Source organism: Rhineura floridana, chromosome 1, assembly GCF_030035675.1.
Source record: "Rhineura floridana isolate rRhiFlo1 chromosome 1, rRhiFlo1.hap2, whole genome shotgun sequence".
Classification (NCBI taxonomy): Eukaryota; Metazoa; Chordata; class Lepidosauria; order Squamata; family Rhineuridae; genus Rhineura; species Rhineura floridana.
In genome coordinates, this window is record NC_084480.1 from 193,851,650 (window position 1) to 193,878,104 (window position 26,455).

Below are 26,455 nucleotides of genomic sequence, written 5' to 3' on the forward strand. Positions count from 1 at the left end.
GGGTGTGGTGTTCCCCAGGCTGGGGCCCTGGGTCAAGTTGGGGCAGAGTGTGTGCGCTCTGCACAGCCCTAGTTTAAAATGTCACATGTACAAAGCTCAACATTGTCTATTTGTTTCCAATCCCAATTCAAGGCGGCAGATTTAATTGTTTGGTGGTGGGTAGGATGGCCATGTGTCCTACTATACAGGGGACAGCCCTCTTTTGGCAGGATTGTCAGAGGACAGTCCTCTGCTTAAAGAAATCTTCTGTTTGAAGGACTATCTGGTTCAAGTTCAGTTTAATGATAAAGACACCTCAAAAGGGAGAGCCGGGGCCTTGGAATGCACATCAACAGTTAGCACCACAACAGCAGAGATGTCACCTAGTTACAATCTTTCCACTATGGTGAGAGGTATTGTCTTTCTCTTTACATTTTAGAAATTATTTTAAAGGTGCTTCTGTACATATACATTAGCATATTTTATGCAAATCTACGACTTCTGAATTGTTTTTCAGGTCCCCTTTTTTGGCAATGCATAAGTAGCCATATCGAGTCACATCCACACCATACATTTGAAGTGCACGACTTCCCCTAAAGAATCCTGAGATTTTGTTAAGGGTGCTGAGAACCATAGCTCTGTGAGGTGTTAACTACAGTTCCCTGGATTCCTTAGGGGAAGCCACGACTGCTAAAGTGTTATAAATGTGCCTGAAATGTGGATACGACCCTAGTTGTGGGGGCAGGGATTTGTTGCCTGCGTTGATCCTTATTAGAGAAAGGCAGATTAGAAATAATTTCCAAGGCAGCAATGGGCACTGACTTGCTAGCCAAAGTGTTCCTCTAGAGATCTCTGATAAGCAAAGCCTTGGCTGAGATGCAGCCAGAGGCTTACACATGCTATCACACAGTGTCTTTCCAATCATGCTCTGACACATTCTATCTCTGTGTGTGCAATACGCTCTAAATCCCCCTCCCGCAAGTGTGCTAAATCATTCTGTTGGCTCAACTTTGCTTTTTTAAAGAGCTTTCGTGACTTCGCAGCTGGCGAGTTAGTTGACACTTCCCATCACTCTAGTGCCCAGCAACAGATGCCTCTCACTTCTGCACAGATGCCAAGTAGCCACCCAACCCTCACATTAGCCTTGTGTTCCAAACTAACTGGGCCAACACAGTTGTAATTAAGGTTTGAATAATTTGAAAAATAACATAATCATTTTCACAATTCATCCTCATCTTGAAATCATGATGTTCTGGGGCAGATTATGGATGTTGAAGCTCTATTATTCCTTTGTGACTCAAAAGCTTCTACCAGTCTCCTAGATCAAGGAATACTACACCACTGTGAAGTTCACTGTACCAAAGTGGTTTTTAAAGAAACAGGTTAAGGTCTATTGACTTTACAATGGAACACTAGACATTTTTAATGAGTTTGTTGTGTGAAAAGACACACACACATTTTCCTTCCTTCTCTTTTTCTTCCTCCCTCCCCCTCAATAATTTAATGTAAACACAGACAAGAAAAGGAAACCTTTGATAAACCAGTTGTTGTTGTTGTTTTAGTGTATTGGGGAAGTGAAGGATGTTTCAGTGTGCTGTTCTAGAAAATCCCATTTTAAGTAACTGTCAGTTAACCAAAACAGCAAAATGACAGCCAGTCAAATATACGTTACATAAAGATCTTATAAAATAGGTCGACTGGCCAATCCAATGGTGGAAAAAATCTGTCACACACAGAGTGCAAAGTAATATGCACTGACTCCTGTACAGTGTGAGGTTTAAAATGAACTATTGCAACCCAGGAAAGAGATGTTATAGTCACTATAGAAAGGTCTGTTGCCTCAAACAAACAATGTGACTGTATTTTAGAAGTGAGCAAAAATAATGACAACTTTTTTTTTGCATTACTGAAATACTGTTAACTTTAGGCTTTGAGAGAAGTAGCAGCTAAAAATATTTAGTGCTGGAATTCTTATCCTATGACCAGAGGGTTCAACCCAGGCTATGATCGGTCATGATCTTGACATATCAGAGCATTCACCAGAACAACTGTTATAACAAATCCCATATATCACATTAGCTTCACAACATACCCATCACATATAATATGAAGGTGGGAATTGATGTTAAGATGAGCAACTTGAAATGTGGACATGCTTCCACAAGGAAGACTTCTGAAGTCTAAACTTGTAGTTCAGCTTTGTGCCTGAATTTCATTTTTATTTCTCTCCAGTATGGGTCTGTGGATCATAATCTACTCCAAAAGCCTTCCCTAAATCTAGGGACTGGGAAATTGTGGTCAGGGCCAGCCCAACACATTTTACTGCCTGACAGAACAAGATGACTTCCTCATCCCTCATCCTTCCTGGAACGCCTCCAGAATCACCAATTGTGCCGCCTTACGAGATCAGCCTCGCAAGACCTTCTCTCGGTCCCACCGGTGAGAACAGCTAGGCTGGTACGGACCAGAGAGAGGGCATTCTCTGTTGTGGCCCCCACCCTCTGGAACTCCCTCCCTTTGGATCTCAGGCATGCTCCCTCCTTGTCCAGCTATCGCCGAGCCCTGAAGACCTGGCTGTTCAGGCAGGCCTACAAGATTGGGACAGATTAATTTTTATGGTATAATTGAATTAATGGATGTTTTTTTAGCTTAAATTTGACTATGTTGATATGTATATGTATTGTTTTACTCTTGTTGTTCATCGCCTAGAGTGTCCCTAACCCGGACAGATAGGCGGCTGAAAAATAAAATTTATTATTTATTATTATTCATCCCATTCAAGGGGAAGGGCTCTGGCTCAGTAGTAGAGCATCTCTGCCTTGCATGCAGAAGGTCCCAGGTTCAATCCCTGGCACCTCCAGGTAGGGCTAGGATAGAATCTCATCTGAAATCCTAGAGAGCCACTGCCAATCAGTGTAGACAACACTGAACTAGATGGATCAAAAGTCTGATTTAGTATAAGGCAGCTTCCTATGTTCCTATTCTATGTTCAGAAGCTGGTTGGACTGGGGGTTGATTTCTCCATCACAGCTGAGGACAGCAAGTTAGTTTAGGGAGCATAGGCAGGCTGTGTGGCAAGCAGAGCTCTGTCCTCCAACACCTCACCGCTGCTTAATATCTCCCAGCCTCGGTTGTCTAAGGCAGCTGCCTCTCTCTGCCTAATGGTAAGGCTGGTGTTGCCTGTGGCTGTAGAGATACTTTTTGATTACAACTCCCATGAGCCTCCAATGGTCTCAGGGATGATGGGGACTGTAATTCAGCTACATCTGCAGGGCGACAGATTTCCTAGATAATCTATCAAGCCCATACAAGCGAGAGTAGACAAATCGGTAAGATACATTGAATAGAGTGTTGGACTTTCACCAAGATGTGGATTTAAATCCTCACTCAGCCACAAAGCACACTGGGATGACCTTCCTCCTCCACCCTAATATACTTTGTGGGACCGATAAAAATCAGATAGCTTCTTAATATAATGTCCTGAGTTCCTTGGAACGAAGACGAGTACAAATAAATGTACCAAACACATGATAATAAGAACTACTATAAGCCAAGATACTGCAGGTTCTTCATCACCCTGAGTAAAATTTGAGGTGTATAATTTCACCTATACCTGTCAGTTTTTTTTAAGGGAAATTGTTTCTTCCTGCTCTTCTTCTTAACAATTGTTAAGCTCTCTATTCTGCATGTTGCCAAGTGTCTTATAGCATTAGCTGGAAGTTTCCGAGTGCATGATCTAAAGTGCCTAATAATTTCCTCTTTCTATCTGCCCAGGTTAAAACAAATAATGCAAATGGGTCATAGGAGTATTGATTGCTTTTAGCCTTACACTGTATATGCAGAGCTGGTACTGATGTTACACACCTTGCATCTGTATAAACCTGGTGAAGGTGAGAAGACCAGCACAATGTTCTATTCACATAAATCACACTGACTTTGAGTGCACATCAGTGGATCTTTACACATGCCAGTTTATATGGTCAAGTTCCCATATTAGTCCATAGGGCCATAGGAAGCTGCTTTATGTCAGACCATTGGTCCATATAGGTCAGTATCATCTACACTGACTGGCAGTGGCTCTCCAGGGTTTCAGGAAGGAGTTTCTTCTAGTCCTACCTAGAGATACCAGTGATGGAACCTGGGCTCTTTTGCATGCAAAGAAGATGCTCTACCTGAGCTAAGCCTTTAATATATTTCCTTTATATATTCCACGTCATCCAAAGATGCTGAACAACCTATTCTACATTAATATATGTGAGGACCACAGCAAACAAATGTTCAACTCTCTCTGACAGAACCAGATTTTACAAAAGACAACACAAGGTTCTGTGTTGCAAAGGATGCACTGTATGAGAGGAGCTTAGAACAAAGATGTATAAGTAATATTCTGTTCTTAAATGCTAAGAAGCATCATACAAAATGAAAGCATTGGCCCCTGTTTTCTAATAAAAGCTGTGCAACTTATATAAACAAAGTTTGGTATATACAGCAGGAGTCACCCATCTTTACGGATTGGTGGGCATATTTGATAACGTCCAAACATAGTTGATGTGTCCCTGTGCAGGCCCTACTGACAACATTTATCTTCATATTATATTTTTCCCTTTTCAGATCTTTGCTTTGAGGAGCACTGAAGCTAGTAAAATACATTACATTTTGGTGGATCTACATTACAGTTGCTACCCTGGGCTCCTTCTACGAGGAAGGGTGGGACATAAATTTAAATAAATAAATAAATAAAATCTCTTCTGTGCTCCTCCCCGACACACTATTTAAAACATCTATGTGTCCTCTGAATTCAAGATTTCCATCTTTTCTCTTTAAAAAGTGTAACTTTTCAGCAAAATCAGATCAATCTGATGCAAGAGATTTTTTCTTTCTTTTTTGCAAGAACTGCAATTTCCAGTTGAGGCTCTTATTTTTAGCCACCTGGGCCCAAATTTGTCCTCGAACATGTGCTGTTATTTGCTGTTTATGAGTTTTTCAAAGATCACCTTATAGCTCACATGCAAGTCAGAAGGATAGATTAATTATATACATTTCAGACCAAAGGGAACCATTTCTATCAGTGTGCAACTGGAAAAGTATAATGGTCACAATGATCAAATTGTAGAATAGATACATACCAGTTTACACGTTTCTAAATTAATATGGGTCAAAGTAGATGAAGTATTCCAAACGGACACATTGCTCTAACCTGGAAGCCTGGACAAACACCAAGAGGCTATAGTTCTACTGCTACTACATCTATGGAACCAATTACTAAAGTGTCATTTATTTTATCCCAATTCATAGCCAGTTATGATTTCCCTGTGAATGGGAACATGTTTACAATTTGGATGGTGGGGAATCATGCTGCCTCTAGATTAGAGATGAATGAAATACTACTGCAGATATTTGTCTATCTTCCTACAAATATCTGGCTCACTGGGTGGTCGCTGCTGCCTTGCTGTGTCCTAGGCCAGCCCCAATGCTGGGAGCCAATTGGCAGCCTTCATTGGCTCTTGAAATGTGATCTGGGTCATGGACCAGAAAGAAAACCTACTCCCTCTGCTCCATGCCTGGGCTACAAATCCAGATTTGAGGGGCATCTTTGACATTGTCATCAGTGACTGTCCTTTCTGTGGACAGAGGCTGGCTGCTGGTTGATGGGGCTGGAAAGGATTTTCACGTTTAGCCATAATTGACTGAGGACTCTGAGGTGTTGTTAATCTTCCCCATAGCAAGGATGAGCTTTGGTTCATAATTAGGTTTAATTTCTCACAACTTTCTTAGAAGGGGAGGAGGTTGGGCGGGATTCATATCTTATGAAAGAGATCTCCAGAAGGGCTCTTTTGGGGAGCGGCTAAGGCCTCAGTCTCCACTTGGGGGGAATGATCAGCTGACTGAAAGTTCCAGCAGGCTGTGATATGGTGGGCCTAAGAATCTGGCAACACCTTCCAGATTGCCCAGGAGGCAGGCAGAGAGAAGCATTGGCCAACAGGCAGGCTACCCAAAATTCTGATATGCTGTAACTAATAAATGTGTAGCCATATTTAACCTACATCAATCCAATTGCGTCCATTGCTCCTGAAAGACACACCTTGTTGCACATGATGAACAAGACCCATTGAACATAGAGAGATTCTTTCCTGAGTAGATGAACTTGGAATCACACTGTAAGTATTATTATTATTATTATTATTATTATTTGATTTATATCCCACCCTTCCTCCCAGCAGGAGCCCAGGGTGGCAAACAAAAGTGCTAAAAACACATCAAAACTTCACAAAAACAGACCTTAAAATACACCAAAACAAAACAACTTTAAAAACGGGGAACCTGTGGCCCATTTCTCCAATAAATTATTAATATTCACAGTATCTGTACTCTGGATCCTTGACTGAAGTCAGGGGCGTGCATTTCCTCTCTAATCTTACAATGAGCCTTGAACTAGACTCACTCCCACATCTTCTTTCTTAGCTCAAAGGAATGCTGGAGAATATAAGGGCCTGAAGGAAATAGAAGATTAACTCCCAATCACTATGCATACTCCATAACTGTTAATTGATCTCATCAAATCTGAACAAGTTTTGAATTGTTTTTTGTGTTTTAAAATTTGTATATCTGTTTTTATTGTTTTTAATTGCTGTAAGCAGCCCAGAGAGCTTCGGCTATGGGATGGTATATAAATGTAATAAATAAATAAACAGGTGAGTACAACTGAAGCAGCATGCATTGTACATCTGAGCAACGTATTGTTGTCTAAGTTGTGTCCCAGCTAGGGATGGCTGAGAATTTTGATTCAATTCACATTTCAGGCAGAATTTATCAAAATCACACTTTCCGAAACAATGTGAGAACTGAAACACAGCCATCTTTCAAAATTCACATTTATCAGAATTTTGGGATGCAGCTCGCCAACTAAACAATATTTACATATATTAGGGGAAAATGTGCACAATAGTGAATATATGAATGAAAATAGTATGCAAAAAGGCATGATGTGATGGGAAATAGCTTGCAAAATGTGTAACTTTGTCAAAACTGCGTACAAAAATTTGTTTATTTGGAGAAATTCACACTACAATGGTGGAGAATTTTCATGAGGATTTTTTTTAAAAAAAAATCACAGTTTGCTGCAGAAATGTAGAGAACTAAATTTAACATTACAAAAGTGAGAAACTGAGAGAACCGAAATGGACACATCTTTCCATCCCTAGTCCCAGCAGCATATAGAACTAGTTGACAGATACAGGTGTGCTTTAGATGAGGGACAGGGAAAATTTTTCAGCTGAAAGGCTACCTTCTCTCATGGGAAACTTCCTGAGGGCCACATGCCAGCGGCGGGCAGGGCTAGGGGCAAATATGGACAGAGCAATTGATGTAACACATCTTTGTACAGAAGGCTACACAAACGCCAGAGGTATCTCTGCTAGGGATGGGATCCACTGTTTGCTCTGCTTTGATTGTAAGTCCACCTCCCATACAGGCACTATATATCCACGTCCGTTTATCTCTGCTTCCTTGTGCTCCAGACTTATAATTTTGCCGGGTAAAAATTATCAATGATACCATCAAATAATCAGTCTTTTTACCATCAGCCCCATGTTTATTCCTTTGAGGGAGAAGAAGGGAGGTGTCTGGAGCCAGCTAGAATATGTTTCCATGTTTGAAAAATAAGACAAAACAGCATATGTTCATGGGAAGTCCACTGCACAGGCGTGCAGGCTGGCACTTCTACCTTCTGTCAGCTGAGGACACAGGCTCTGTTATATTTGTTCTACATCCCTGGCTGCAGAGACACCCAACCCCTTTCTCCTGAAGGGGGGGGGAGGAAAAAAATCTGAATTCTGCAGAATCCTTGTCCATCCCTAATCTATGCGCATGCACGTGAGCACACACACACTTCTCCATCCTGGCAAGCAAGAGGCACAATCACTGTTCAAAAACATATTCCAGGAACTCAAGGAGGGTGTGAAGCAGCGCTGGTGGGGAGAGGGATGTGGCTTGGAAAGATACTATATTGAGGTGCTTGAAAGGCTGCATTTGGCTCCCAGGCCTGAGGTTCCCCACCCGTGCTGTAGATTTTTCAACACAGAATTGCCCAGGCAAGGACAATGTGCACATGGAAAGATGATTGAGCGCAGAGTCCCTTACTATACTGGGGACTGCAAACAGAAGCAGGTGCTGGTGATTTTGTTCCATGGCTGGATGGCTACAACCAACACAGTGGACTGAGTGTGCAGTTCTGGTAGATGGGATGAGGAACAAAATGAGTTAGTGGTGGGACTGAATCCAGCCACCCTTCCTCCCTGAAGAAATGAGTGGTGTTGTCAAACGTAACAGTGCTAACAATTATGAGCAGCACGTAGACACTAAAGATGCACACATACAGCAGCATGGGTGCAGCCCACTCCTTTACAAACTGCCCTTTTGGGGAAACTATGCTGAGTTTGTCTCTGTTGAAGTAGATGTCCCACTCAAGTGGATAGTTTCTATGCAATGCACATGGATTTCTTGTCTTTGTAATCTGTAAAGCTTTCTTTTGCATGCATTTTTTTTCATGGAGAAAAAAATTACAGTGAGGGTGGCCTTGAGTGGTTGAACATTGTTGATACTGGCCTGGTTTGGACATAGTTCCTGGCTTGCTAAACCATCGTTTAGCAGCCATGAAAGAGTGTGACAGGACAGCACTTTCTCCTCACCTCCTCCCTTATATCCTGGTTTAATTAAACCACAGTTAACTGTTACATCTGAAAGGTGGAACTGTGATTTAATAACCAGGATCTTAAACTGTGGTTTAAAATCCTGTTCAGTAAACTGACATTAAACCATAATTCAGACATAAAAGGGAGCTGTGGTTTAATCAAACCAAGACATTAGAATCAAGGAAGATACGAGGCAAGGGGAAAGGCATGGGGGAGGGGGGCACATGGCCCTGTCACTCACTGACAGCTGCTAAACTCTGGTTTGGCAAACCAGGAAATGTTCACCTGTATTGGATTTGTGGAGCTGGTTATGCCAAGAGCCCACATAAAAGCAGATTTACCAATCCCAATACTGAACAAGTGCAATTCTTAATGATGAGATCCCCAGATTTAAGAACATAAGAACATAAGAAGAGCTTGCTGGATCAGGCCAGTGGCCCATCTAGTCCAGCATCCTGTTCTCACAGTGGCCAACCAGGTGTCTGGGGGATTGGATATTGGATTACAGATGGAATATGCAGACTATATACAGAAAAAGCTTCAATCTCCCCTTTCATGTTAATTGGTCTCCAAGCTACGACAGAAGATTCCCCATGGGCCTTCAGGTGCCCTGGCAGATATGTGTTTTCTAGCAGCAGGCATAATTGAGCTTCTCGCCTGCCTGGGATCTGGCTTCTTGTTACACCGCTGGAAACGCAGGTAACACCCAGGGAGTGTGATCCATCCATGGAGGAGAGTTTGTGAGCTTTCTGTGTATATATTGTAAATAGCCTGCATCCTAATTCCAACCTTAATCAATAAAATTACCATTCTTTACACCTGTGGTGTCATTTCATCTTGGTGACCCTAGAATCCGTTTTGACTGGGCTCTGAATAGATCAGACCGCTAGATTTACAACAGCACCCAAACCAAATCATTGGCATTTTTCTACTGTGGGTCACACATACCAAAGGGAAGGTATAGGAGCCAAACTTTGTTTATGGGAAAAGTCACCTTGGGTCATCATGTAAATGGCCAGCAGTCAGAATACATGTTGGACCACTTCAAACACCAGTTCATTTGCAAAGTCAGCATGTGTTGACTGAAATAATCAATTCAGATTGGGGGGAAAGAAAAGAAAAGGAGACTGGCAAAAGCAAAGCAAGTTTTGCCTTTTCAGAGACAAAGGATGCTGCTGCTTCTCCATTTAGTCATTTAGTATTGTTAACTCTGACTGCCCTCCAGGTTCTCAGGCAGAGATCTATCACATCACCTGGTACCTAATCTCTTTAACTGGATATGCCAGGGACAGAACCTGGGATCTATTGCTTGAAATCCATGTAGTTTACCACTGAGATACAGTCCCTCTCTTTTCTTCCTTTTCCCAAAAGTCATTGACTGGACATGTATATTAGCACCAGACAATTATTTACAAAGGGATGATCCCAAATGTTGTCCATAGCAAAGTCCATAGAGTCATCTTCAGACCCCACATGCAGGTTGATCACAATCTGAATAATATACAGAGGAATGAGGCTAGTGGTTCCCTCTATGGGAAGCATACACAGCCCCCATATTGCAGGTAATGTCAGAGCCAAAAGCTGTTGGGGGAGAGTAAAAGTGCATGGGTCTCACTTTCCACATTAACTGTGTGAATGGAAAGGAAGGTTCATACCACATTATGCTCCAGAACATCTGGGTTCATCTGGGGGAAGGAAAAGGTCTTGGTTTCAAGCAGCTTGAATTATACAGCCACGAGTGGACTGTGAAAGACCAACCCAAATTATGTTTGCATTTTGAAAAAATTGTACTGTGGGGAGGAGGGGGAGGGGAGCAGGCAGAGGGGAGGAGAGGAGGAAGGGAAGGAGAGGGGAAGGAGGGGAAAGGCAGGTCTGATCATTTGCATGGTTATTGAGTTCAATGGGATTTACTCCTGTGCAGTCATTGCTAGGATAGGTAAAACTGGCCATGGTGGAGGAGGAGGAGGGGGAGGGGGAAGGGAAGGAAGGGATTGGAGGGGGGCAAAGGAAGGGATTGGAGGGGCAAAGGAAGGGGAAGGGGAGGGCAGGTTTGATAATTTGCATGCTTATTGAGTTCAATGGTATTTACTCCCATGCAATCATGCTTAAGATAGGTAAGACTGACCATGAGGAGGAGGAAGGGGAGGGGAGGAGGGGGAAGGGAAAGGAGGACATTGGAAGGGGAGGGGGAGGGGAGGGAAGCAAAGGAAGGGCAAGGGAAGGGGCAGTAAGGAGGGGATAGGAGGGAGGAGATGGGAGGGTGGGTTTGATCAGTTGCATACTTTTTGAGTTCAATTGGATTTATTTCTATGCAATCATGTTTGAAAATGGAAATGGACTGCCTTCAAGTCAATCCCGACTTATGGTGATCCTATGAATAGGGTTTTCATGGTAAACGGTATTCAGAGGTGGTTTGACCATTGCCTTCCTCTGAAGGTGAGAGGCAATGACTGGCCCAAGGTCACCCAGTGAGCTTCATAGCTGTGTGGGGATTCAAACCCTGGTCTCCCAAGTCATAGTCCAACACTGACCCGGGGGAGGGGCAGGGGGGAAGCCCCTTTCCTTTCCAAAACGAAAACACTGTGAACAGTATAATTGCTTTTCAGGGTTTCCCCCATCATTTTATTCTACAGCAGGCAGATGTAGCCTCCCACCCAAATTTAAACCAATGCTGTCCTTGGCCACATCCACACCAGGCCTTTATTTCACGTTAGATAGTCATGGCTTCTCTCAAAGAATCCTGGGAAGTGTAGTTAGTGAAGGGTGCTGAGAGTTGCTAGGAGATGCCCTGTTTCCCTCACAGACCTTCAATCAGAGTGGCCGATTGTAAACCAGTCTGGCCACTGGAGCTCTGTCAGGGGAATAGGAGTCTCCTCTCAGCACCCTTCACAAACTACACTTCCTAGGATTCTCTGAGGGAAGCCATGGCAGTCTCATGTGAAATCAAAGTCTGATGTGGGTGTGGCCCCCTGATTAGCTAAGCCCAGCAGCTGGGAGTCTGGCTTTTAGAACACTGACAGTTGGTTTTTACTGAGCATGCCCAACATTATCATTAAGTTCCATGCAAAATTTCTTAAATTAATTAAAAATCAGCCAGGCATTTTTTTTAACTTTTAAACAGCAGAAGATGAAGGTGAGAGTATGGGGCAAGGTCAGTAACAGGATTATAGGTACTCTTTCCACATGGCTGATTTTTAATGCATTTCAACAGATTATGAGAATTCTGAAAGAAAAAAGTCCAAAAGGGATCTGAGGTTTTTCCCCCCACTTTGGACTCTCTATTCTCTCTGACTGTTTTGTGTATTGCCATGAAAATTTAGAGGGTTGTTAAGCAAGCATTCCTGAGTTCAGGAATATAAATTTTGTAAGGTTTTGTTTTGAAATGAGCTTATGGGAAGCATCAGAATGGCATGGGGCGTATTTTCAATTTAACATTTTGGAATGTGAAAAATCCACACTAGCTATAATAAGACAAAGCCTATATACAGTGGGTGAAACTAGATTGATTTGGGTGGAATTTTAATATCCATAAGCCCATCTCAAGTAATGGCAATTAGATGAACTTTGTGTCTCCACTGAATTAAGCTATATCATTGCAGATTGCTCTGCTCTATGAAGGTGATGGTCCAAAAGACACTCAAGTGCATAACTTTCTGATTTAAAATATGCATGCTCATTGGTCAGAAGTAGGGCAAAAAATGTCATCCAGTTTTTACAGAGATAAGGGAGTTGATTAAAATAAGTGACCTTTCCATAGCATTTGTGCTAAAAGAAAATAGTTCATTGTTTGTCAGAAGATAATGCCTGCAGAAATTTCAGGATGCTTGAAATGTTTAAATAACATGCTTAGAAAAAAAAAGTTCATTCAAAGAGAGAGATTTTTAAGATATAGTCTAAAAACTATTTTTCCTTGCTCATTTCAAATTAACCTATTAAAACTACTTAAATGACTTGTCCATATTATATTTGTTTTCTAGACTGCCAGCGAAGGTCACACAATTTCTTACCTGGCACATCTTACTGTGCTGACATGCTTGAGTTGTCTATGTTAAAAAGTGTAGCAGTTAAGCCAACACAACTGCACCATGTCAAATAACTCACTCTGCCAATGATTATGAAGCCTAGCAAATGCTTATCCTTCACAGTTCAGATAGGACACCTCTAACCAAATATGATTAAGTCGTGTTGGTAGTTATTGCTATGGAGGCAAAGCCAGAGCAGAGGCAATTCTATGGAAAGTTTCTAAGGCACATGTGCAGAGCTTGAGGCCCTCCAGCTGTTGTTGGACTACAATTCCCATCATTCTTGACAATTGGCCATGGTGGCTGGGGCAGATGGGAGTTGGAGCCCAACAACATCTAGTGGGTCACAGGTAGAGATGCAAGGAGGGTTGCCAGGCCCGGCCTCCAATAGGTCTTCTGTATCTTTAAAAGTTGTGCAGGGGGAAGGGAGAATTTCACCTTGTGGTTTTTCTCATTACAGGGTTGCAAGAACACCTTCACTTGGCTGACTTTCGCTTGTCCTAAAGATACAAGATCAGTCTCAGGGCAGGAATCTGGCAACCCTAGATGCAAGGAGGCAGTGATTTCTATCCCATCCTGTGTTTGTTGCAGTCAGCACTCTTTCCGTTCCATTACAGTTCAGCTTCTGCTAAAGCCTATGTTATTCATCTTACTATCTGCAGAAAATAATGAAATTACTTACTTAACATTTGCAGACTAAAAAAACAATTATAGTGAATATTGCTTGTAGTCACATGCACAATTTCCATTCCTGACCCAGTAGTGTATTTGCAAATTCAGATGTGCAGGTTCCCTTCATGATAGTCACAGCCATGCCTCCTCACAGTCACATCCTCATCTTTCCCTCATCTCCCTTGCTCTCTGATATCCCTAAGAGCCAATCAGCATAAAAGGGGAGGCCATGTGTTAGCTACTGAGAACAGTCTTTGCATTGGCTACCTCCATTAACTCTGATTGGCTCCAATCAGTATGAAAGGACAAAGACTCTTATCAGTGGCTAACACACTACCCTTCCATGATGATTGGTTCATAGATAGGGACCTGCCTGCGACCCTGTTCCCAATCAGTAAGGGGTCTACAACTCTCCCCATGACCCTAGATGACTACGCCCATGTTCCTGATCTGCTTTGAGAATTTGAGGCAATTCCTGCTCCCATTTATGTTTATGACAGAATTCTGTAGAATGTCTAGTCACAGGTTCCCATCTGTCCTCTAAGGAAGACTAAAGTTAGGAAAAGTTCAGTCTTAGGGCAGAAGCACAAAATACATTGAAAACAGCAGCTAGAGATCCTTGAGGAATATTGTTCTTTGCCAATTCCAATACAAGCTGACCTCATCCACATGTCCCAGACAAATGTGTAGATTGGAAGATAGTCATTCTTTGGATTTCACACTTTTCTGAATATTGCAACCCATGTCTCTGCTCAAACATGCCTTTCCTAGAATAAAATGCATTTCAAATGTATACTTGGAAAGAAAATACATCTAGAAAAGTGTACCTTTTGCAAAAATAATTTCAAAAGTATATAAATACAAATTTTGATACAAATATCTAATTTAGATATTTAGATGCAAACATTTAATTTAGATATTTAGATATGAAAAACTGCAAGAATGCCTTCTTTTCTATTGACCTGCCCATGCTGCAAGGTCAACAGATAAAGTCTTCCTAGTGGTCAGTCCTCAATATGAGATATATGGTGTGGGGAGCCAGGAAAGGGCACTTTCAGTGGCAGCTCCTTTCATGTGCAGCTCGCTTCTGACTGAGGTGTGTCTGTCCCCATCTCTCTATAGTATTACACAGTTAATTTAGACACGGGGGGGCAGGTGCAGGGCCGGCTCCAGGAATGCAGGGGTCCTTGGGCATTAGCCTGCCCCGGGCCCCTCTGCTTCTCTTCTGCGATCCCATGGATCACAAGACGAGCTTCCAAACTGCCCGCCATCCCCCGCCATCCCCAGCACTTCACCTACCTTTCTCTGCTGTTCGCTCACGGTTGCCATCAATAAAGATGGCGGCCAAGGTTTCCGTATGGGACTGAAGCCTTTGCCGCCATCTTGGTTGATGGCATGCAGCGCGCGCATTGCTGCCATCAACCAAGATGGCGGCAGAGGCTTCAGTCCCTTACGGAAACCTCGGCTGCCATCTTTATTGATGGCAACCCTGCACGAACAGCAGAGAAAGGTAGGTGAAGCATGGGGGATGGCGGGCAGCTTATAAGCTCGTCTTGCGATCCGCAGGATCATGGAAGGGGAGCGGAAGGCCCCTCAGGGCCCCCCCAGGGGCTCCTAGAGCTGCGGGGTCCTTGGGCCAGTGCCCAACCTGGCCTCCCTTTGGAACCGGCCCTGGGCAGGTTTTTGGAGGACAAAAGACCGAGTGCTACTGCTCCTATGAGTAACTGTCATTCAGTGATTTGTTACGTGTTTTTAAAGGATTATAATTTTTATGGATTTTATGTATTTTTTATCTGTGCAAAGGGCAATATATAAATCATCTAACCAATAATAAAAAATGTGTGTGTGTAGCTAAAAAAACTCACAACACTTCACAGGTTAATGCAGAAATTGGATGAAACATTTAGCAATTTGTGTTTAAAAATTTGTATATTTGTTTTTAATGTTTTTAATTGCTGTAAACCACTCAGACAGCTTCAGCTATGGGGCGGTATATAAATGTAATGAATGAATGAATGAATGAATAAATAAATACACAATGAACACAAGCAAAAGTGACAAGGTTGAGGAACATACTGATCCATCCATCCTTAACAGCAGCCCTCAGTCTTATACTCTCTACCATGCAGTTGCATCTAGTGTATTTTAGTTACATACACACACAGTAACTACTAGTAGCAGTAACAATATTTATGTCTTGGTATCCTCCTAAACATACATAAGACTAAAAGACTGAAAAACATTAACTACATGGCTTCACTGATATCAGGAGAGGGTATTACTTGCTGGGGAACATATGAATCCTGGTAAGTCAGTAGTACTTCAGGTGGGTGGTTCCTGTGTCCAGGAATTAAGTGTATGGCCTGTTCTGGTTTCACTCCCCTGAAGGAATAGGTTTGTAGTATGGGAGGACTTCTGGATTTCAACTTGTCACTAGAGTGTGAAGTGGCTTTTGTGGTTAGGAGTGCTTATGCCCAGCTTAGGCCGATTCATCACCTATGGCTGTTCCTGGACTGTGATAGCCTTGCCTCAGTTATCCATGTTCTGGTGACTTCCTGTCTGGACTAATGTAGTGCACTATATGTGGGGTTGCCCTTGAAGATGGTCCAGAGGCTGCAGCTAGTGCAGAATAAGGCTGCTAGACTTGTAAGTGGAGCAGCCTGATGGGACCATGTGTCACCAGACTGAAAGCACTGCACTGGCTGCCAGTGAGCTACCAGGCCCAATTCAAGATGTTAGTACTAGCTTATTAAGCCCTAAATCAGGGGTGGTGAACCTTTGGCACCCCAGATGTTGCTGAACTACAATTCCCATCATCCCCATAAAGCATGGCCCATGGGCAGAGATGATGGGAGTTGTGGTTCAGCAACATCTGGAGTGCCAAAGGTTTGCCACTCCTGCCCCAAATGGCTTGGGACCCAAGCATCTAAAACAGCACCTTCTCCAGTTTCAACCACCTCAGACCCTATCACCAGCAAGTGAGGCCTTGTTGTTGGTGCCACCACGGGCAGCTGCCTGGTTGGTGATGACCTGTGACAGGGCCTTTTCAGTAGTGGCTCCCCATTTTGTGGAATGCCCTCCCCAGTGAGGTGTGTCTGCCTCCAACATGAATTAGTTTTCAGAGGAATCTGAATACATTCCTGTTTACCCAGGCATTTGATGGCTAAAGGAGACCATTCCTGGCAACCTAGCTAACAATGGACAGAAGAATGTTTTTATCTCCAACAGGTTTTTATAATGTTTTATTTGTAACTGTTTTTTTAGAATGTTTTAAATTGTTTTTGGTTTTTGTGGGGTTTTTTTGTTATTGTTCAATTGTTTTGTTTGATGCCCTGGGCTCCTTTGGGAGGAAGGGTGGAATATAAATTTAATAAATAATACAAAATTCACAGTATTATCAAAACAGAAAAGGGTTCTGAAATTATGGGCAGACTTAATAGAAATAAATTGCTTTGCTTGTTTTGGTCGAGTCCATTGAACATTCGTCAGCAGGATAACAAGGAACAGTCTTCTGTACTATTGCCGTTATAGAATGTTCACAATTCTTTAACCCTTCCACATCAAACTACTTTCTGCAATGTTTTTGATTCCTCAGCAACTTTTTCTTGCGCTAAGATCGATTCATTCTTCAAATCAGTTCTGTTCTATTGGACAAAATAAGCCAGAAATACACATGTGCAAGAATGGTGGCTTATGTAGTTTTAAGATTGTAGCATGCAGTGGTTTTCACCTTCTTCCTTGCATTCCATCATCATCTGGGGCCTAGATGAAACAGAATAATTGGGGGGGAGGGAAAATCAGTGAAAAATAAGAATGAATTCAGATTCCATGCTTTACATGGACATTCAATGCTTAAAAGGTCAGGAAAATGAAATAAGCAACAAAACTCTTCAAATTGGGAGTTACAATCTGCATTAAGAGGACTGACCAGTTAATTCCAAGATGGACAGCTAATTAACCAATCAAAATCACTGTTTGGCAATCTATCTTAAAGTTTAAGATGTTGGCAGTATCAGGAGCCACACAGGATTGCTGCGTATGCATCTATGAGATATGGAAGGAAGTGGCAAGACAATTGTTCACTACGAGGGTGGTCAGAGTTCTTAATGTAATGTAGCGCTAACAACAAAAGCCTTTGCAAATAGATTATTATTCATTGTCTTAAACCACCATGTAACTGGTGAACATGCACTGGGGGAAAGGGGGATGCCCAAGGATGAGGGAGAAATTCAGTTTGCAAACCTGCCTAATTTACACTCCCCAAACCAAGGCAAAACCCAAAACACACATACTTGTAATTCACACTTATCTGCATTATCTCCAACTAAACAGAGAGCACAAAATGTGTGCAATAGGGAAATGTGCAAAAAAGCACATGCATTTGTGAAAATAATATACAAAAATGCATTATAGTATGGAAAATTGCATATAAACTATATATATATAAGGAGAAATGCACACTAAAATGCTCATGACTTTTCCAATGGACTTTTTTTTTTTAAAAAAAAATGTAAACTGAGGTGGCAAACTGAACTTAAGATTGGAAAAAATGAGAAACGGAGAGAGAAACCAGAGTTGAGAAATTTGTCCATCCCTAGGGATAACTGAACACCTGGAAGACCAAATCAAGACATCATCCAATGCTTACCAACAATCTGCAGTACAGAGCAGCAGCCACCTCAGAGAATCTGAGGTATCAGAAATCAGTTCCCAAAATTGCATCACGCTTTAAGGATGCAAGATGAGGCTATGCAGAAAGAAGCGGGCTTAATTCTGCGTTGCTGGGGCCACCTGCTCCGGGATGCCCCACCCCAACAGTGTCTGAGAGCACTTGCTTGCCTAAGAAAATGGGTTCAGTTCACTCCAGTGGGGGAAAGTGAAGTCCCACACTTGGAGATGCTGCTTCAGTAAGGGCAAAATGTGCTTCCCATTAATAGCAGCTCTGGATACCTCAGCTCTGACTAACAGGGAAGCAATATGTTCTCTCTGGATATAGCAGACAGAGAGCCACTCCGTTTCTCTAGGAGTCCTTGTGACACAAAAGCCCCCTCACCACACACAACCTGTCCATCATATATGAGTGGCACTGTACTGACTGACAACGTTTAGCATTTAAAAACAGCACTTCCTGCTAAGGACCAGACTGATGGCAATGAAGAAAGAAAAATTCTTCTGAGGTCCCAAAGTTTGATTGATTAGTCTCAGCCTCTCCTCTGTCGACACCTGAGCAGGCCCTCAAGCGAGCAAACAGATGCCATAAGTTTTTCACATCAGATTCCGTCATATGTCTAGAACGTTTGTAATGCACCCTTCAGCTGAACACCTTCCAGGACAGCTTACAAGAAGTGTGGGTGTGGGTGCACACACACACATGCATGGAAACATACATCATTGTGCTATTTTTGTGAACAAAGAAAGCAAGTTCCATAAGACAATAGCTACTCTTTTTTTTTTTGGTCATGCAACAACAATAACAACAACAATAATAAAAGCTGTGTTGCAAGATATGAATTCTGTAAAAGAGAACAAAGGGAAAAGGAGCAATGCTCTCCAGCAGTTAGACTACAGCAGGGGCCCTAGGGAAATCAGGCCCCTATTCTACAACATACTTGGCATAAAAGTTATTCCAGTCCTGGTTATTCCATTAAACACTTATCTTGATCATTTTCCTTCTCATACAAAAAGGAAACAATTCATTGGCTTAGACAGCTTGTTTGTCTGTAGAGTTGGTAATGTTTGTGACTTTCATAGGTGCAAAGACTATGGAAAGTTGAAACGTTTAGCTGCCTGTATTGTAGTGTTGCTAAACTTCCATAATTTAGGGTCTCTTTCATCTCATTTTTCTCATATTACCATCAAACCCTCGCAAAGTATATATGGCAATAAGGCTATCAAATGCTGCTAGCCCTCATGGCTGTGGATTCAGTGAGTACCAGTTGCTGAGAATCTCAAGTGGAGAGAGTGCTGTTATGATCATGTTATGTTCACATCCAGCTTGCAGGCTTCTCAGAGGCATCTGGTTGGTCAATCTGAGAATAGGATGGTGGTCAGATCCAACAGGGCTTTTCTTGTATACTTATGACCACCAAAGTTGTTCATATCTCAGTGGTCTAAATTTTAACCTCACTTTTGTGAGGCCTCCATTATGAAAGCATATCAGGCAGCTTCGGTTCTTAAACACCCCTCCCCCATTTTCTATAAGTTGCCTTCAGGTAAAGATACCAACACTGGCCAAATTCAAAGACATAGATACTAAGTTAAAACAGAGTTGATGCAATTGTACATTTAGCACAGGGGTGGGGAACCCTCCAGATGTTACTGGACTGCAACATGCTTGGTGGGCTGATGGGAGCTGGATTTGAACACCATCCTGAGGGCCTCATGTTCTCCACCCCTGATTTAGTATGTCTTTATATGTGACACTACAAGCCTCCCTTTCCCACTCTCATGTTCTCAATGTGCATATGTGTATGAGTGTGTGAGGCTAGGAATATGCAGGAAACTAGATGTTAAATCAACTGTGATTTACACTGACATTTGAACCTTCACATTCAGTTTGTACAAGACACAGTGGAGCATGCATGTATACATCACTCTCCCACCATGCACGTGAGCCAACATATAATGGAGTGGGCATCATATGGACAATCCAATTTGTGCAACCCTTCTTCCACCACCCTTCAAAAGAATGGGAGGAAGACTCACAAAGATTCATAGCTCTATATCCACTGCGTCACACCCTACATTACATGTGTACCAGAAGAGCCCATGCCTGGTTTACACTTCTGTCCCACATACTGCATCACCAGCCCGCAGGCTCTTAGATTGTGAATATTGCTGGGGACAGTGATTCATTCTCAAAGCTATACTGCAGATTATTTCGCCAAATCAAATCATGTGAAGTCTCAAGTGTGATCCTTCACATCCACTTAATTCTGCAACTCCCATGCAAGTTTAAGGAGATATTAACAACTACATCAGAGGCATAATATAATTAATGGGTGGAAGGTGCAAAAATATGAGTGTATATGCCTAGGATGCTTATGACCATATACTTCAACCCATGCATGGATATTTTTAAAGCTTAGAAAGGTAGGTGTGGGGGGGGATACAGAGATCAATGGACAATTTTCTTTTGATTAACTTTTGGGAGAGGAATGTTTTGACTCATGTATATTAATATATACTAATTATGTTGAAAAGCCATTGTTTATTTATGAAACTTGATTCAGTGCAGTTAGTTAAATCAGGAGCTACATAACTTACTCAAGCTGCCTTAGCAAAGTACATACATCTTGTGACGAGTGAATATTTTAGACCTGAGAAAGAAAACCAGATGAACCTGGATATTATTTAGGTTGTAAAAGATTCCCCAGCCCTGCTCTGGTCCGTGCCTATGTAAGGCTGTGCCCCCTCCCAAATGTACCTACCCATTAAGATTGGCAGTGACCCGTCATTTCCTAAAGGTGGCAACTCTGGGGTCCTGGGATAGGCCTTTCTTGATGGTGGCACCCCTACCATGGAATTCCCTGTCGAGAAAAGCTAGATTACATCTTTGATTGCTTTCTGCTGAAACACTTTTCTATTTTCAAAAACTTTCCTACAAAACCAGAGGTAAATTTTCATTCCTCCTCCTCCTCCTCCTCCTGCTGCTGCTCTCTCTCTCTCCCTCCCTCTCTCTCTGTGTCTTTTGTACTATTTTTAAATGTTTTTTAAAATGAAAAGCCACCTTTCACACCGGGCGTCTCTCATTGTGTGGTGAACTATGGGGCATGCATTCAAATTGTAATGGGATAGATGAGGAGGAAGAATCCTCAGCCCCCCAAATATCATGTGATACATCCATCTCCATGTTGTTGAAAGGAATGTGGGGAAGGGGAGGGACAGTGAGCAGCTTAACCAAATTTGAAACAACAACTAGGATTTGTTTAACTGGGGGGCAGGGGAGGAAAGGAGGTAGAACGACAGGAACAATTAAGATACATCTGGCAGGCTGGAGACAATACACACTCTTTGGGAGTCCTGGCATTCTTCCTCCCCCCCCATCCATCTCATTACCATTTCAACTCATGTACTACAGTTTTCCTCACATAGAGGGGGTGCTGACAGGGAAAGTGGGGATATTTCAACATATTTGTAATTATATGGTTTCACTTTTTAAATATTGTTTGTAGGGCACTAAGCATTTCTTAATAAACACAGAAAAAATACACCAATACATATACCTAATCTAACGATATAATATCTTCTAATCTGTCATGCCGTTATACAGGTTATTTGGGGGTGGGACACGGCACAGTGGCAGAGCAGCAAGCGAGGTGAGGACATGAAGAAAACAAGGATGGCCGGTGAGCAACTGAGCAAGTGGGGTGGCTGGGTGTAAGACAAGAGAGGCAAGTCAGTTGGTGTGGACTGAACAGGCAAGCGGCCGGAGGGGAGGGCAAGCGGCCAGGGGGCATGTGGTGGTGGCAGCCTGGGCAGGAAGCATCCTAGGCATGTTGCACACAGCTGCACAGTGGTGCAGTTTGGCAAGGGGGAAGCAGTTATGCAGCAGCCGAGACAGCGATGCAACACAGGATCAGGCAAGGAGCATTAGTGGGCCCATGGTGGCTAGCACATGCCAATGCCTGGAGGCGCTGGGACAATTGCAAGGGAGAGTTGGCGATGGACATGGGGTGCCTGGGAGGCATTTGTGAGTGCCCGTGCGGCATTTGCATGTGTGTGTGTTTCAGAGTCCCTGTATGTGTTTGAGTCCATATGTATGCGTGGACATGTTTGGGAGCGCCTGGTGTATGTTTATTTGGGGGAGGGTGAGCACAGTGAGCAGGGGGGCAGACCCCTCCTAGAGGCTGAACAGAGATACTTCTCACAAAACCCCATAGAGTGGCTGAGTGGAAACTGCATCCAGATCAAAACTGAGCATGCTTGCCCTCTGGTTTATCAGATGGTGAATCATTCAGTTATACAGGGAGTTATATGGCTGAATCCACAGACACATAGGCATGATCCAGACCGCATTAAGTGCCTGTAAGTCCCATTCATTTGAAACTGAGACTTAAGGAACATGCTTATATTTCTCCCTTTGAATTCAATCACATACAGTAGCTTCATGGTACAGCACATGTTTTGCATGAAGAACATCCCAGGCTCAGTCCCAGTTAAAAGGATCAGGTAGCAGGTGATGGGAAAAACCTCTGCCTGAGAAGCGGATGAGGTGCTGCCAATCAGAGTAGATCCTACTGGGCTAGAGGGGCCCTTCCTGTCCCTTTACGACTCAGCTGGGTCATGGCTCATGGTTGCAATACACAACTGTCCTTCTAAACATTTCCCACAATACCTCTGTCCTCACACCACAACCGTGTCCCCAGTACGGCATTCACATGACCATTTTTCAAAGTAGTGTCGTGATCCTGCAACTGTGCTTTAGAGTAGGATGAGTGGAAAGTTATGACCAATGCACACCCTATACAAAGTGGTGTAGGTGGCTCATAACTAATTATACCTCAGGTCCCAGCTTCCCTAAGTAATTTCCTTCTTTTGGTATAAAACAGAAATTACTAAAGAAAAATGTCATGGTAATGTCATACACCTGCACTTGTACACAGACACACATATGAATGCAATACATAAGAAATGCTTTTGTTAAGGATATGTACAGCTTCTGTAGTAGTAGTATATACAGTATAGATGTAGATCCTCTGCATAGTATAAGCTTAACAGTTTAAGCTGCGAGCCAGGAAATCTCTTGTTTAAATATCACCTCAAGCCACAAACTCACAAAGTTGTCTTAGACTAGCATCTCTTTTCTTTGCCTCAGCCCCCCTCCCCACTTCAGTCTCTCTCCACGTAATGTGCTACAATGGTGGCATATATTAGAGGACAGCTGTAAAGATGACAGAGGTAACGTACGTGAAACATTTTGAAGATTTGATACTCGCTATATTAATGCTATGCATTAGTATTTTTAGTTCCCTGGATACATTTAATGATTTTAACGAACCTTGCAAACACTCTAGCAGATAAAATCACATTACTTATGTTGCATCAATTATAGCTGCACTGACCTGAACAAACATTTGTTTTCCCTCGTGATACCACAAACTATTCCTCTGCCCTCAAGTGTTATTTGAGAAGGACTGAGTTTTAAAGGCACCATAAAGGTGAATAGGGGAAGGGCTGTGACACAGGTACCACCATGTTTTGACAAACTTTAAAACTGTTTGCCACTTTTCCACTCCACAATTCTCTAAGCTCTGAGCACAAACAAGAATGAGAGGACCAGGATAAGCGATCTTGGAATTTGCCATCATTGCCAAAATTAGACAGACTGCCCAGGATCAGTCTCAGATGTAAGAATCTGAAGATTTTGACTTAAAAGACTGTTAATCTTCCAAGACATGCTGCTTTCACCTGCTTGGCCCCCCTTCTAAAATAAAACATAATGACTGTTGGCAGAGTTCTCTCTCTTAACACAGCACTGTGCTTGCTTTGTCCTATCTGTTCCTGACCTTTTAATCAAAATGACTAGTCATGTCACACTTTATTACTGCTGACAACTATACATTTCAATTCCCAACCACATCAGAAGCAATTTCCCCTCTCTATCTCCTTTGCAATTTAGCTGCTAACCTTGCAAGGAATTTTTTTTTCAAAAGATGCTGTATGTTTCACCATAATATATATATCTGGATGCCTTGAATAGAAGTCATATTTTCTTCAGGCTCATTTCTAACCTGGCACACAGAATTAATAGCCCCCACATGCATTTGAATCACTTCTGCCTGCCTCTGTTGCAAGACTTTGAAAAGGCTTTGACCATGAGATCTTGATTGGGCTAGCAATGCCCTCTAATCAACATTTTAAAAGATAAGGTGTCTTTTAGGTCATACAAATGTGCTCATACGCAGACACACATATCCAGACATCAAATCAGTTTCATGAGATTGCTAAGATTTCAAGAGTCATCTAATGTCTTTTTAAAGAGTTTCTACTTTTACAGGTACGAGTACAAAAACAAGATCATCATACATTCTCCTGAGACAACAGTTCTATTTTGGGATGCTTTCTTCTTAAATGAAACCCCTCTATTCCTCCCCCTTTTCCCTTCCTGACACAATCAACTGACTGAGCTGCTGCAGTGCAGAATGTCAGTTTACTCATTTAGAACTTTCAATGCAGAAAATTCAGAGTGATGCAGTCAACCAGACAACGCAGCCCAGCACTTACCTTAATTGAAAGCCCTCGCTTTTGACAAAGCTAACAGGAGGAAGCACTAGCTCAAAATCAGCAGTTATTTGGAGGAGAATCTTTAAGTTTTCAATCAGCACCCTCCAGGTAGAGATGCATCCTAGGCTGTCTCTCACGGTTGACGTTGAACTCCTCACTGTCTAGAAAAAGGAGTGAGAAGGAAAGATAAGCTGGAATCCTCAGGAGGGAACCCGACTAAATGAAAGAGTACAAAAGCTCTGTTGCTTAAAAGGGGGATGTTCAACAAAACATGATCAGGTCTGAAAGATCTTGTGGCTGCTGTGATAGGTTTCTGTCATGCCCCCTGAGCTGTGGGATGATCGTTGACCTGATTAACGCACAGCACACTTCCTACATGTAGAGAAAGCACCGGGAGGATTGGTGGGTCGCCGCCAGAGAGTCGCGAAAGGCACCAGGGCCACTTGGGAATGTCATCTCTTCCAGATTAATAGATCTGCTGCTGCAGCTGAGGTTGTAATTTGCAAGGTGGGCTATGCACACTTTAAAGCCATCTAATGATTTCAAAGAAACGAAATGCTTTCCTGCAACACTGCCTTTTCCAAGGTGCATCAGTGTTCTGAACAGGTTATGGCTGATTAATTGAGCAGACGGATGTAGCCTCTTTCATTATAGGATGCTCACCATATGCAAAGCTGTGGTAGCCGAGGGATTCTGTATGCTCTCCTACATAAGCGCAGAGACGGACACTCCAGCCGAACAGAAATGAAAGTGATTTTAGTGGGCAAATCTCCCAGATGGCAATTAACTATTGTTGGGTGGGAGGGAAGTAGGTTCCACACGGCACATTTGTCAGCGGGAGTAAGCCATTAAGCATGCAAAAAAATTTTTTCCAGAAGAGAAATGCTCCCTGCAAAAACAGGATTATCAAGTTGGCAGCAAACTCTAGGAATGCATCGTTCAGTTCACTGAATTGTTTTAAACAACTACCTCTCCCAATACTCCAACCTCCCTGCAGTTGCCATTTGACAAGTTATTTTTCTTTTTAAAAAAGTCAATGAACCAGTAAAATATTGATGAAGTATTTAAAGCATTAATTTATTAGACTATGAATTTGTATCCGGGACAATTTCAGTTCACTCCATAATTTGGAGCAAAGCTCCCCAGTCTGAATTCAACAGATTATGCTCAGTTTGAAATGTAGACATACAGATTAGATCGCAAATCTATGAACCTTTCCAGAGCATAGTTTGTTACAACTTACATTTGCACAAGGTGGTTGGAGGGCTTCCCTAATGCTTTATTCCTATAAAACAGCTGCTTCTAGCTGCAACAGCTAGAAAGTACAGTGTTTGCTGCACTTGTTGAAAACATTTGAGTAAAAAGATCCTGCAAGCAGTGGAAAGCAGGACATGTCACTCCTTCTTGGAAGCCATCTTTTTTTCCCCATGCAATGTCCCTTGTAGCCTTAGAGGCACATTGTACAGGGAAAAAATGGAATTGGGGTGGAACAGACTTGCCAGTCTACTAATGTGCAAGGGATATGGACTGGATCAAGACAGCTTTTTCAATCAATATTTGTGTCCCACTCTTCCACCAAATGGTACTGAAAGAACAGTAAGGAATACAGAGAACTGTACTATGGGAAAAGGACATCATTCACTGGTAGAGCACAGGCTTCATATAAAAAGGTCTTACGTTCAAATCCTGATATTTCCAGGTAAGGCTAATAATGGCTCCATTCTGAAATCCTGGGGAGCCTATCTGCCAGTCAGTGTATACAATACTGTGCTAAGTTGGACCAATGGGCTGGCTATTTTTCCGAGGCACACGAGAAGCTGCCTTATACTGATAAGGCAGCTCCTATGTGTCTAGGAAAAAAACAGT

General features: G+C 42.5%; 1 protein-coding gene across 3 annotated transcripts in view; it reads right to left on the reverse strand.

The window, feature by feature from the left end:
* The window catches only part of CDH12 (cadherin 12), a 444,800-nt gene extending 419,466 nt beyond the window's left edge, over positions 1-25,334 (reverse strand). Inside the window, exons 1-2 of one of the 3 annotated variants that reach the window (XM_061589878.1) lie at positions 25,253-25,334; positions 24,590-24,750 (exon numbers count right to left, since the gene is read on the reverse strand). The gene's annotated coding sequence lies outside the window, so the exon portion shown is untranslated. Of the gene's footprint in view, positions 1-24,589; positions 24,844-25,252 lie in introns of those variants that run through there. The other 2 variants (XM_061589885.1, XM_061589867.1) reach the window with 2 other exon arrangements.
* Between the last annotated feature and the right edge of the window lie 1,121 nt (positions 25,335-26,455).